Raw genomic sequence first — 13,761 nt, 5'->3', positions numbered from 1 at the left:
GCCTATAAAAATTTTCAGGAGAAGCAAATCTAGCTAAAGAATCACAGAGTCAAACCTGAGGGAAAGCATGAAAGGAATTCATATAGCTAGACTAAGGAAAGGAAGAATGAGAAGTAATTAAACATTTTGAGTTGGATCACATTTCACCACAGCATTGCCTGAGCAGTTCTATTAAGTAGTTTTGAACTTTCTTTAAAAAATATTGTTGCCCAGGCCTAGTGGTGCATGCCTTTAATGCCAGCACTTGGGAGGCTGAGGTAAGAGATTCACTGTGAGTTTAAGTGAGACCACACAGTGAATTCCAGGTCAGCCTGGAGCTAGAGTGAGACCCTATCTTGAAAACCCTCCCCCACCAAAAAAAACTGTAAGCCAGGCATGGTGACACATGCCTTTAATCCTAGAATTCAGGAAGCAGAAGTAGGAGGATCATAGTAAGTTTGAAGCCAGCCTGAGACTACATGATGAATTTCAGGTCAGCCTGGGCTAGATTGAGACACTACCTCGATAAAAACAGATGTGAGTACTCAGAACTCGTTAAGTACAAGGTGACTGATGTCTTATGCCTTTCTTGATTTCCTTCCTATCCATTCATGTACTCATTCTTATTGATTATCAGGTACTCCCTTTTGACAGCCTTATTATTTCACTTTAATTGGCATGAGAACATATTCTAAGAAACATACATATGTCAAGATAGAAATATTAATGTATTTGAGACTGTCTTTGATACAATTCTGCTAAAAACGTAGCCACCTCAATAGAAGAGGCTCTTTTTCCTTACATGACGTGCACACCCCCAGAGACTGCTCTTAGATAACTTTTCCAGTCTCTCATGTCTTTCCTCCTCTCACTTTACCTGACCTTTCTGTCCCATTGGTTTACTCATCTTTGCCTTGAATGTGGCAATCCTTTTTCAGAGCTCCCTCAACCTCCATATTCAGAGCTTTCCATCTCCATATCATAGTCCATAGAAACTCTAACAAGCCCTTTCTCACTGGGCCTCACATCCCCAAATCACACCAGTATCCAGACCTGGACTCCTCAGTGGTACCTATGCATGGACATCTCCCATTTTTCAAATAGAAGCATCCTTATTTTAATCTTATGTCCATTTTTGGCTAGAGCTTGCATGGTGGTGGTCAGTAGGGCTCTAGGGCATGCCTCTGTAGCTTCCAGTAATCCTGGGTACCGAGTCCCAAGTTAGCTCTTCTGGTTGACAAAAATCTTAAATGATTAGTCACATAGCATTGTTGGGAAAATGAAGTGTCATTTACTGCACTCTCTGAGAAATGGCAACTTGTTTCTCCTAGATTCAGGTCTATGGACTTTTTGCTTTTGCTTCTCCTAGATTCAGGTCTATGGACTTTTTGCCTACGCTGACTTTTTCACTGTAATAAACCCTGGCTATGAGTATTAAATAAACAATACTGTTGTGTGAATTAACAACAGAAATGAAAGTGCCTAGTGATACACAGTAAGTTATTATGAGGATTGCTTGAGGTGCATTTTTCATAATGAACTAAGTGGAAAGTGAATAAACTATATTTATTATACTTAAACCAAGGTATTCATTGCTTCTCTTGCCTACAGATCAGTAGCAATTGGACCCTTTGGTCCTTCTTTTACTCATATTTCAGAAATAAGTAAGTTTGAACCCCTATTGACTTTAAACAACCTACCAGTAAAAGCAAAGAGATAATAATTTATGACTAAATTACATTTTTATCCCAAGGAAGATGTATTTTTAGTGAAGTGCTCAATTTCCACCTGTGCTAGACACCACAGAATGACTCACAAAAAATAAACAGATGCATTGAAGAAAAAGAAAAATAAGACCCAGCATTTGATTTGTAAGGCTAGTGGACAGAAAAATCATCTGTTTTTGAAGCTTGTGATTATACTTATGAAATATAGCAAATTGTCCTGGGCTTGAGGTTGAAGCTTCTATGTGTGTAATGTTAGGTTTTGCCTTCCTAAGGTTGGTTTCCAACCCTTGTTTAAGTATAGGTATTGCAGTCAGGTTCTCATTGCTGGTACAAATCACCCAACCAAGAGCAGCTTCTGGGAAAAAGAGGTTTATTTTGGCTTACAGACTTGAGGGAGAAGCTTGATGATGGCAGAGGAAAACGATGGCATGAGCAGAGAGTGGATATCACCCTCTGGCCAACATAAGGTAGACAATACAACAGGAGAGTGTCCCAAACACTGGCAAGGGGAAACTGGCTATAACACCTGTGAGCCTGCCTCCAACAATACACTGCCTCCAGAAGGCATTAATTCCCAAATCTCTATCAGCTGGGAACCTAGCATTCAGAACACCTAAGTTTATGGGGGACACCTGAATCAAACCACCACAATAGGGAACAATATACTTAAATAAATATTCTAACAATCTAGAATCACAGTGCTATGTTAGTTTATAGTTACTGTCATGACTTGTTCACAAGTTGGTTTAGTCACCCCCCCCCATGTGAAATGATATAACATCCTTCAGTATAAGCAAAGAATGAATCATCATTCTGAGGCAGTAAATAGCATCTTGGATAGACCAATGCCATCTTTCTACTTCTTAATACACCTGTAACTGAGAAACACACCCCTCAGAAACATTGTTGTGATGTATTCTAGAAGAAACATTGTGTTCCAAGGATAGGTTTTTTGTCAGGACCTTCATAAGGGGGAGAAGAATTTCAACTTCCCTATTTTCCAGTTCAGTTAAGGATTTTATTTACTGAAAAACAGCAAAAAGCACAGAAGAGGAAAAACCAAATAAAAAGATAGAAAAGCATACTTTTGAGTTGGGTATGGTGGCGCATGCCTTTTACCCTAGCACTTTGGAGGCAGAGGTAGGAGGAACCCTTAGGGATTTTGGCTTTACAAGACTGTTTTAATCCCCATAGTTGTATACTCTGTGCTGGTTTTTATTGTATGTGTATATTTGACAGTTGAAGCTTAGAATTTGCCAGTAAATTGCCCTACCCAGTCCACTAGAATACTTGCTTAGCAAGCAAACTCAACACTTAGGATTACTTCTGCTGCTGTGTTGGGGTACAAAAACTACACCTAGCACCTTAAACTCATATCCTGAAAGCATATGAAGGTAGATAGCCACATCTAAGAAAACCACAGATAAGTAGAACCCCCCCCCAAGTATCAAATCAATTCAGGATGCAAAAATCACTACATTATAACACAAGAAACACAAAGAATCAAGACAATACAATCCCACCAACAATCATAAATCTATCAGACATGATTTCAAAAACAAAAAAAAAAAGATTGTATCTATACTCCAAGAAAATAAAGAAGAAATGAAAGGTATCAAAAAAGAAGACAAAAGAATTAACAAAGTAAACAACCTCCTGAAAGAGAACACAGGAAACCAGCTTAATGACATAAGAAGGCCATTATAAGACATGAGTAAGGAAATAGAAATATTGAAGAAAAACCAGGCTGAAATTTGAGCTCTGAAGAACACAGTCAGTCAATTAAAAAAAAAAAAAAACAACTCTGTGGAAAGTCTCACCAGTAGAATGGATGACGGAAAGAACAGAATATCTAAACTAGAAGACCAGGTCCCACAAAGAGAAAGACAAGCTAATAGGAAGGTATGAATAGGAATTTCAAGATATGTGGGACACTATGAAAAGATCAAGCATAAGAATTCAGGATATAGTAGAAGGAGAAGAATTTCAATCCAGAGGTTTAGTAGGCATTTTCAACAAAATCATAGGAAAAAAGTTTCCCTAATTTGGGTAAGAAATACCAATGCAAAAACAAGAAGCTTTTAGAACACCAAAAACAAAAGCTGGAAAGAACCTTTTCTTTCCAGGTTACAATTAAACTACTAAACATGCAAACCAAAGAAAATATGTTGAAAGCAGTTAGAGAGAAAAAGCAAGTCATCTACAAAGGCAAGCCCATCAGAATAACTGCAGAATACTCAGCACAAATTTTAAAAGCCAGAAGGGCTTGGAATGATGAATTCTAAATTCTGTCAACCAAGATTACTTTATCTTGCAAAGCTATGTATCCAAATTAATGGAGAAATAAGGACATTCCACAACAAAAACAGGCTAAGGGAATTTATGACAACTAAACTATCTCTACAGAAAATACTTCAAGGAATTCTTCATGCTGAAGAGAAAGCAAAACACACATGGGAGGAAATAGGAAAAATAAACTATACTGAAATAACAGTTTAAAAAAGAGAGTAAAGGGAAAATAGAAAGCATTACAAAATATGAATGGCAAGAATAAATACATACCTTTCAAAAATAACTCTTAATATCAATGGCCTCAATGCCCCAACCAGAAGACACAGGCTTTCAGACTAGGTTAAAAGGCAGGATCCTGCCATTTGTTGCCTCCAGGGAGTTCATCTCTCAATAAAAGATAGACAGTGTCTTAGGGTGAAAGGATGGAAAACTATATTTCAAGCAAATGGGCCTAGGAAACAATCAGGGGTTGCTATCCTAATATCTGACAGGATAGACTTCAAACAAACATTAGTGAGGAAAGATAAAGAAGGTCATTTTATACTGATTAAAGGAACACTCCAACAGGAACATTGCAATCCTAAACATATATGAACCTAACATGGGGGTTCCTAATTTCATCAAACAAACACTATTAGACTTAAGGTCACAGATAGCACCAAACACAATTTAAATGGATGACTTCAGTACCCCACTCATCAATTGATAGGTCATCCAAGCAAGAAAATAAACTGAGACATCTGGATTAAATGATGTCATGGAGCAAATGGACCTAACAGATATCTATAGAACATTCCATCCAAATGCTGCAGAATATACATTTTTCTTAGCAGCACATGGAACATTCTCTAAAATAGACCATATATTAGGACACAAAGCAAATCTCAACAAGTGAAGGAAAATTGAAATAATTCCTTGTACTTTATCTGACCACAATGGGATTAAACTGCAAATAAGCAACAAGAAAAACTACAGAGCATACAGAATTTCATGGCAACTAAACAGTACACTATTGAATGATGAATGGGTCATTGAAGAAATCCAAAAGGAGATCAATGAATTCATAGAGTCAAATGATGATGAGAATACAACATACCAAAACCTTTGGGACACAATGAAGGCAGTCCTATGAGGGTAATTTATATCTCTAAGTGCCTATATTAAGAAATTAGAGAATTCACAAGTAAACAATTTACTGCTTCACCTTAAGGCCTTGGAAAAAGAAGAGCAAGGCAAACCAAAGATCAATAGGTGGGAAGAAATAATAAAGATTAGGGCAGAAATTAATAAAATAGAACCCCCCCCCAAAAAAAAGAAATAAAAAAAAACAGTCCAAAGAGTCAATGAAACAAAGAGTTGGTTTTTTGAAGGGATAACCAAGATTGATAACCCCTTAGCAAATCTGCAGAAGAGAAAAGAGACAAAAATTAATAAAATTAGAGGTAAAAAATGGCACCATTTCAACAGATAACAAAGAAATTCAGAAAATTATAAGGACACACTATAAGAATATATGTGCCTCTAAGTTTGAAAATCTGAAAGAAATGGATGATTTCCTTGATTCATATGACTTACCAAAATTAAATCAAGATGAGATAAACCATTTAAATAGACCTATAACACGTATGGAGAGCCAAGCAGTTATAAAATGTCTCTCAACTAAAAATGCCCAGGCCCAGATGGATTCACTGGTGAATTTTACCAGACCTTCATGGAAAAACTAACACCACTGCTTCACAAAATTTTCCATAAACTAGAAAAGGAAGGAATTCCACCAAACTTCTATGAAGCTAGCATCATCCTGATACCAAAACCAGACAAAGAAAGAACAAGAAAAGAAAGTTGCAGACCAATCACCCTCATGAATATAGATGTAAAAATTCTGAAGAAAATATTGGCAGACAGAATATAAGAATATATCAGAAAGATTATTTGCCATGACCAAGTTGGCTTTATCCCAGGGATGCAGGGATGGTTCAATATATGCAAATCATATAAATGGTCTGAAGGACAAAAATCACATCATCATCTCAATAGATGCAGAAAAAGCATTTGACAAAATCCAACATCATTTCATGATAAAAGTATTACAGAAACTGGGAATAGAAGGAACATATCTCATCATAATAAAAACTATTTGTGACAAACCTATAGCCAACATAATACAAAATGGAGAAAAACTCGAAGCTTTTTCACTAAATTCAGGAACAAAACAAGGGTCCACTGTCCCCACTTTTATTTAATATAGTATTGGAAGTCTTAGCTATAGTAATAAGGCAAAAGACCCACATAAAAGAGATACAAATTGGAAAGGAAGAGATCAAATTATCATTATTTGCAGATGATATTATTCTTACATAAAGGACCTTAAAGACCCTATCAGCAAACTGATAAATACTTTTAGCAACATAGCAGGATACAAAATCAATACACAGAAATCAGTAGCTTTCCTATATATTAACAACAAACATGTGGAGGATGAAATCAGGGAATCTCTCCCATTCACAATTGTCTCAGGAAAAAAAAAAGTACCTTGGAGTAAAGTTAACCAAGGAAGTGAAGGATCTCTACAATAAAATAAGAACTTTAAAACACTCAAGCAAGAAATTGCAGAAAACACAAGGAAATGGAATGACATCCCATGTTCTTGGATTGGGAGATGAAAATGTCAATCTTACCAAAAGCAATTTACACATTTAATGTAATCCCCATTAAAATTCCAATGGCATTCCTCGCAGAAATAGAAAAAAAAATCCTAAAACTCATTTGGAAGCCTAAAAAACCTCGGATACCAAAACAATTTTGAACAACAAAAATAAGGCTGGTGTTATCACCATACCTGATTTTAAGCTATATTACAAAACCATAGTAACAAAAACAGCATAGTATTGACACAAAGACAGACATGTAGATCAATGGAACAGAATAGAGGACTCAGATGCTAATCCAGGCAGCTACAGCCATCTGATTTTTGACAAACATGCCAAAAATATTCATTGAAGAAAAGATAGCCTCTTCAACAAGTGGTGCTGGGAAAACTGGAATCTATATGCAGAAGGATAAAAATATATCCTTGTCTTTTTCCATGTACAAGAATCAAATCCAAATGGATCAGGAACCTTAATATCAGACGTGGAATTCTAAAATTGCTACAAGAAAAGGTAGGGGAAATCCTTCAATATATTGGCATAGGTAATGACTTTCTGAACATAACCCCACTTGCTCAGGAAATAAAACCACTAATCAACCACTTGATTCTCATGAAATTACAAGGTTTTTGTACAGCAAAGGATACTATGAAAAGAGCAAAGAGACAACCTACAGAATGGGAGAAAATCTTTGTCAGCTACACATATGACAGAAGATTAATATTCTGAATATGCATAGAACTGAAAAGATAGAACAATAAGAAGTCAAACAACTCAATCAAAAACATGGGCTATGGAACTAACTAAGTTCTCACTGGAAGAAATACAGATGGCATATAAACATCTAAAAAAGTGTTCTATGTTCTTAGCTATCAGAGAAATGCAAATTAAAACTACCTTGTTCAAAAAGATATTTTTAGGGCTGGAGAGATGGCTTAGCGGTTAAGCACTTCCCTGTGAAGCCTAAGGACCCCCATTCAAGGCTTGATTCCCCAGGACCCACGTTAGCCAGATGCACAAGGGGGCGCACGCGTCTGGAGTTCGTTTGCAGTGGCTGGAAGCCCTGGCGCGCCCACTCTCCTCTCTCCCCGCCCCTCTCTCTCTCCCTCCCTCTCTCTGCTTCTTTCTCTCTCTGTCGCTCTCAAATAAAAAAAAAAAAAAAAAAAATTAAAAAAATTTTTTTTAAAAAAAATCAGATTTGACATTTTTCAGAGTAGCAGAAACATTATGAATTCATTATTTTTTAAATATATTTTATTTTATTCATTAATTTATTTCAGTCTTTGAAACTTCGGCATTCAGATAGCCCCTTCCGAGCTAGTACAGTTCACAACCAGGGTCAATTTTGATCCCCAGAAGATGTTTAGCAACGACAGGAGATAGCCTTGCTTGCCGTGGCAGGCATCTAGTAGATAGGCGGAGGCTGCGGCTTAACATCCTGCAGTGTGCGGGAGCGTCCCCGTCACTAGCGAGTATGACCCATAACCCCCATGGTGCTGAGACTGAGAAAACTAGGCTGCTGGGAGGCCTCTTTGACTTGACTTCGATCTCCTCTAAGCAGAACCTCTGGGGCTGTCATTAAAGAAATAATTTTATACATATATATATATCAGAGAGAAAGAGGAAGGGAGAGAGAGAATGGGTGCGCTAGGGCCTCTGCAAACGAACCCCAGACACATGTGCATCTGGCTAGAGTGGGTCCTGGGGAATCGAGCCTGGGTCCTTTGGCTTTGTAGGCAAACACCCTATCCATTAAGCCATCCCTCCAGCCTGACTTTCGTTATTTTGACGCACCTCCATTTGCTAACTGGCCCCTTATTTACCCACTTGCTTCCAGTCTTGTGTAATTACAAATGGTGCTCCTGCAGTGGGTAGATCTGTACATATATCTTTATACACACCTTTAATCCCACCCATCAAGAGGCACAGGTAGGAGGATTGCCTGGACTTTGAGGCTACTCTGGGACTACATAGTAAATTCTAGGTCAGCCTAGGCTAGAGCAAAGTCCTATCTTGAGAAAAGAAAAGAAAGGATTAATACACGGACAGGCTTTGAAATATTCTTAAAAGGAAACTGAGCAGTTGCATCAGATAAAAAAGTAAAGACACTAATAGCAATTTTAAGCATCAGGAGGGTGCTATTGAGTCTGAGGAGATTTTAAAATTATCAGTAAATACTATATATTTACAGCATAAATATAGTACAGCATATACCACATAGTACAGATATGTAGATATAGACTATACCACACATATTTTGTATATTTATAGCTAAACCAAAAAAATTATAGACAATATATGAAATGTTTTCTAGAAAATTATAATTCATGAAATTTGATTTAAAAAGCAAAAAAAAAAATCTTAAATTACTAGAATTTGAAAAACTAATAAAAATATACCCAGTAAAACTGTGCCACAGTTCTCCACTATCCCATAGGGGAAAACTGGGTCTGTTCGTAGCTCTATATTCATCTTTTTCAGGAATCTCCATATTGGTTTCCATAGTGGTTGAACAAGTTTGCATTTCTACCAATAATGAATGAGAGTTCCTCTTTCCCCAAATCCTTGACAACACTTTTTTTGTTTGATTTATTGTTATTTTTATTTTTTTATGGTTTTCAAGATAGGGTCTCACTCTAGCTCAGGCAAACCTGGAATTCACCATGTAGTCTCAGGGTGGTCTTGAACTCACGGTAACCCCCCTACTTCTGCCTCCTGGATGCTGGGATTAAAGGCATGCACCACCACACCTGGCTTTGTTTGATTTTTAAATGATTGTCATCCTTACTGGACTAAGGTAGAATCTCATAGTTGTTTTAATTTGCATTTCCCTGATGGTTAGGGATGTTAAACATTTTCTTAAGTTTGTGTTAGCCATTTGTATTTCTTCCTCTGTCAACTACCTATTCAGTTCTCTACCCCATTTTTGAGTGGGTTGTCTGTTTTTTGTTTAATTTTTTTTTGAGTTATTTGTAGATTTTAGATATTAGGCCTCTGTCAGTGGTATAGCTGGTAAAAATTTTCTCCTATTCTCTGGGTGATCTATGGCTCTGCTTATGGTATCTTTGTCTGTGCAAAAGCTTTTTAGCTTCATGAGATCTTATTGGTTGGGAGACTGTTTAATTTCCTGGGCTATTGCGGTATTGTTCATGAAGTCCCTCTCCACTCCTATATTGTAGAGAGTTCCTCGCTATTTTTTCTTCCAGTTCTTGAAGTCTTAGACTGAGGTTCTTATTCCCTATGGAGTTGTTTTGTATGTGGTGAAATGAGTGGGTCAAGTTTCACTTTTCTACACGTGGTTGTCTAATTTTCTAGCACCATTTGTTGAAGATGCTGTCTTTTCTCCAGTCTACTTTATTGGCATCTTTGTCAAAGATTAAGCAGCTGTAGCTACTTGCCTTAAGGTCCAGGTCTTCAATTCTGTTCCATTGATCTATACTTCTGTTTTTATGCCAGTATCGTGCTGTTTTTGTTACTATGGCTTTGGAGCATAGCTTTAGATCAAGTATGGTGATACACCTCAAGGTGTCTCTTTTGCTGAGGATATGTTCGGATATCTGAGGCCTGCTGCCATTCTATATGAATTTTGAGATCATTTTTTCTATCTCTGTGAAGAATCATGCTAGAGTTTTTATTGGTATTGCATTAAATTTGTATATTATTTTTGCTACAATTGCCATTTTCACAATATTAATTCTACCTATCCAGGGGCATGGGAGGTCTTTTGACCATTTCAAGTCCTCCTCAATTTCTTTCTTGAGTGTTTTTCTGTTTTCATTATATAGGTCTCTCACATCCTTGGCTAGTGTTATTCCAAGGTAGTTAAGTTTTTGTGGCCATTGAAAATGGGGCAGCCTTGATGACTTCTCTCTCTGTATATTTGTTCTTTGCATATAGAAAGGCTACTGATTTTTGTGTGTTGATTTTGTATCCTGCCACTTTGGTGAAGGAATTAATCACCTTTAAAAGCCTTGCTATGTAGACTTTTGGGTCATTCGTGTATATGATCATATCATCTGCAAATAGGGATAATTTGACTTCTTCCTTTCCAATTTGTATCCCTTTTATTTCTTTCTCTTGCCTTATAGTTTGGGCTAGGACTTCTAGTATTATGTTGAAGAGCAGTGGTGAGAGTGGGCACCCTTGCCTTGTTCACATCTTAATGGGAACTCTTGAATCTTTTCCCATTAAGTATTATTTGGGTTTTAGATTCTTTATATATAGTTTTTATTGTGTTGGGATATAAACTGCCCATGCCATTATCTCCAGTGTTTTGATCATGAAGTAGTGGTATATTTTGTCAAAGGCCTTCTCTGAATCTGTTGAAATGATTTATTGTTTTCTGTGATTAAGTTTATTTATGTGGTGTGTTATGTTCACCGATTTCTATATGTTGAACCATCCCTGTATTTCTGGGTTGAATCCTGCTTGATTAAGGTGGATAATGCTTTTGATGTGTTGTTTAATTTGGTTTGTGAGGATTTTGCTCAGGATCTTTGCATCTAAGTTCATCAGGGTTGTAAGCCTATAGTTTTCTTATTGTCTGTGTTTGGTATTTGGGTGATGCTAGCTTTGTAAAAGGCATTGGGGAGGATTCCCTATTCTCTGATTCTGTGGAACAGTTTGAGAAAACTGGTTTCAGTTGTCCAACGAAGTTTTGACAGAATTCAGCTGAGAATCTATTTGCTCCTGGATTTTTCTTTTGGGGGAGATTTTTGATTACTTTTTCAATCTTGATAAATGTGATAGGTTTGTTCAAGAGATTAATCTGCTCTGAGTTTAGTTTAGGAAAGTGGTATGTGTCCAGGAATTTATCCATTTCTTCCAGATTATCCAATTTTGTGGAGTAGAGGTTTTGGAAATATGTCCTGATGATTCTTCCAATTTCATTGATGTCTGTTGTGACCTCTCCCTTTTCATTTCTGAATTTGTTAACCTGAGACTTCTCTTTTTTTGTTTTGATCAAATTTGCAAAGGTTTATCCATCTTATTTATTTTTTCAAAGAAACAGTTCTTTGTTTCATGTTTTCTTAGTTTCCAATTCATTAATTTCTGATCTGATCCAGTGTCTTAACCACTCAGCCATCTCGGCACCTTTCTGCTCTGATCTTGATTATTTCTTTCCATTTGGAGCTCTTAGGGCTGGACTCTTCTTGTTTTTCCAACACTTTTAGGTGGATGGTTAGGTTAATAGTTTGGGATCTCTCCATCTTTGTTATGAAGGCATTTCATGCTATGAATTTTTCCCTTAAGACTGCCTTCATTGTGTCCCATAAGTTTTGGTAGGTTGTTTTCATTATCATTCAGTTCTAGAAATTTCAAAATTTGTTTTTTGATTTCTTCCATAGCCCACTCATTATTTACAAGTGTGTTGTTCAGTCTCCAGGACCTGATGGAATTCCTTTTATGTCTCTTGTTGTTAATTTCTAGCTTTAAAGCATTGTGATCTGATACGATTCAGGAAGTTATGTCAATTTTCCTGAATTTATGGAGGTATGCTTTATGGCCTAATATATGACCTATTTTGGAGAAGGTTTTGTGGGCTGCTGAGAAGAATGTGTGTTCTATAGAATTTGGGCAGAAAGTTCTATAGATGTTTATTAGGTCTAGTAGATCTATGATGGTGTTAAGCTCTCTTGCTTCCCTGTTGGTTTCTGCTTAGATGATCTATCTATTGATGATAGTGGATTAATGAAGTCCCCAACTATGATGCTGTTGGTGTTTATTTCTGTTTTGTTGTCAAGTAGATTTTGTTTAATAAACTGTGGTGCACCTGTGCTTCATGACTGCAATTTCTGGGTTTTTGATCCTTTGCTTCCAGTTTAGCAATTTTTGGATCAGGATCACATAGCTTGTTGTGTTTTTGTTTTGGGATTCAATTTCTGTTGTTTTCTCTGTGATTTCATTGGAGGCTTCCATTGTGGAATGAGGCACCTTTGGTGAAGATCTCTTGGTTTTCTGACTTTTCTTTTTTGCATTGCAACCTACCCATCTTGGGGTAACAGTCTCATTTAGTTGAGGAGGAAGCCAGTATTTGTCCTTGTAGGATCTTCAGTGAATGTTTGAGGACCACAAAATTCTGCTACCACATTAGCTATTCAAAGATCTTAACAATTAGGAGGTGAGAGGAGAAGAACAGAACAAGAATCAACATTCAAGGAAATTTCACAAAATGGGACACAGACTTGCTTCATATTTACAAGCTGCTGACCACATTGCCTCTTGACAGGTGGTAAAGTCCAGACCTAGCTTGAGGCTTGTGTTCTTTCCAATGTGGCCACAGAAGTGTGATCTCGTACCAGTTTTTTGTTTTTTTTTCAAGGTAGGGTTTCACTGTAGCCCAGGCTGACCTTGAATTCACTATGTAGTATCAGAGTGGCCTTGAACTCACAGCAACCCTCCTACCTCTGCCTCCCAAGTGCTGGGATTAAAGGCATGCGCCACCACACCCGGCTTGTATCAGTTTTCCACGGATTCTCAAAGAGATCAAATCTGTTTTGGCTTTTGTGACAATTATACTGGAACCTGCCTGTGCTCTCTAGAACAGAATTTGTTTTCTTGTTTGGTGCACAAACATAATCCAAACAAGACCAGACCTAACAGAATCTGAGTCAACCATTGTCTTCTAACTTGGCTTTACAGACATTGATTGAGAATAGGATTGATCTATGTAAGAGTTTTTGTCATCTAACCCCACAAATATTATACTTTAGAAAAATGCCTCAAATTTTATACTTTAGGAAAAGGCCTCAAGGGCCCCACTTCTCCTGGCCCTACTCAGAAGCTCTGTCCTGGAGGCTGGCCAGGTTCATTAACTTCATGGATGACCTTCCTACATTATGATTTCCCTGAGGAGCTGTTTGTACTTTGCTAACCTCAAAAAAAAAAAAAAAAAAAAAACTTAAATCTTATCCTGAGTTGGGGAAAGAAAAAAGGAGGTGGAGGAAAAGGTTCAAAAGCAAAGAAAACAAGGAGAAGGAGGAAGTGACCAGTAGTGTGCACTGAACCCTCAAGTGTGAAAGGCTAATCCAGGTACCCACTCAGTCATCACGGTAGGATAGAGCAGGAGGCGGCTCCCGTCCCACGCATGCTCGCCTTCTCCGCCTCCCACTGAG

This window comes from Jaculus jaculus, chromosome 1, assembly GCF_020740685.1.
Source record: "Jaculus jaculus isolate mJacJac1 chromosome 1, mJacJac1.mat.Y.cur, whole genome shotgun sequence".
Lineage (NCBI taxonomy): Eukaryota > Metazoa > Chordata > Mammalia > Rodentia > Dipodidae > Jaculus > Jaculus jaculus.
The sequence above is the reverse complement of the archived record's forward strand: the minus strand, read 5'-3'. Positions refer to the sequence as shown.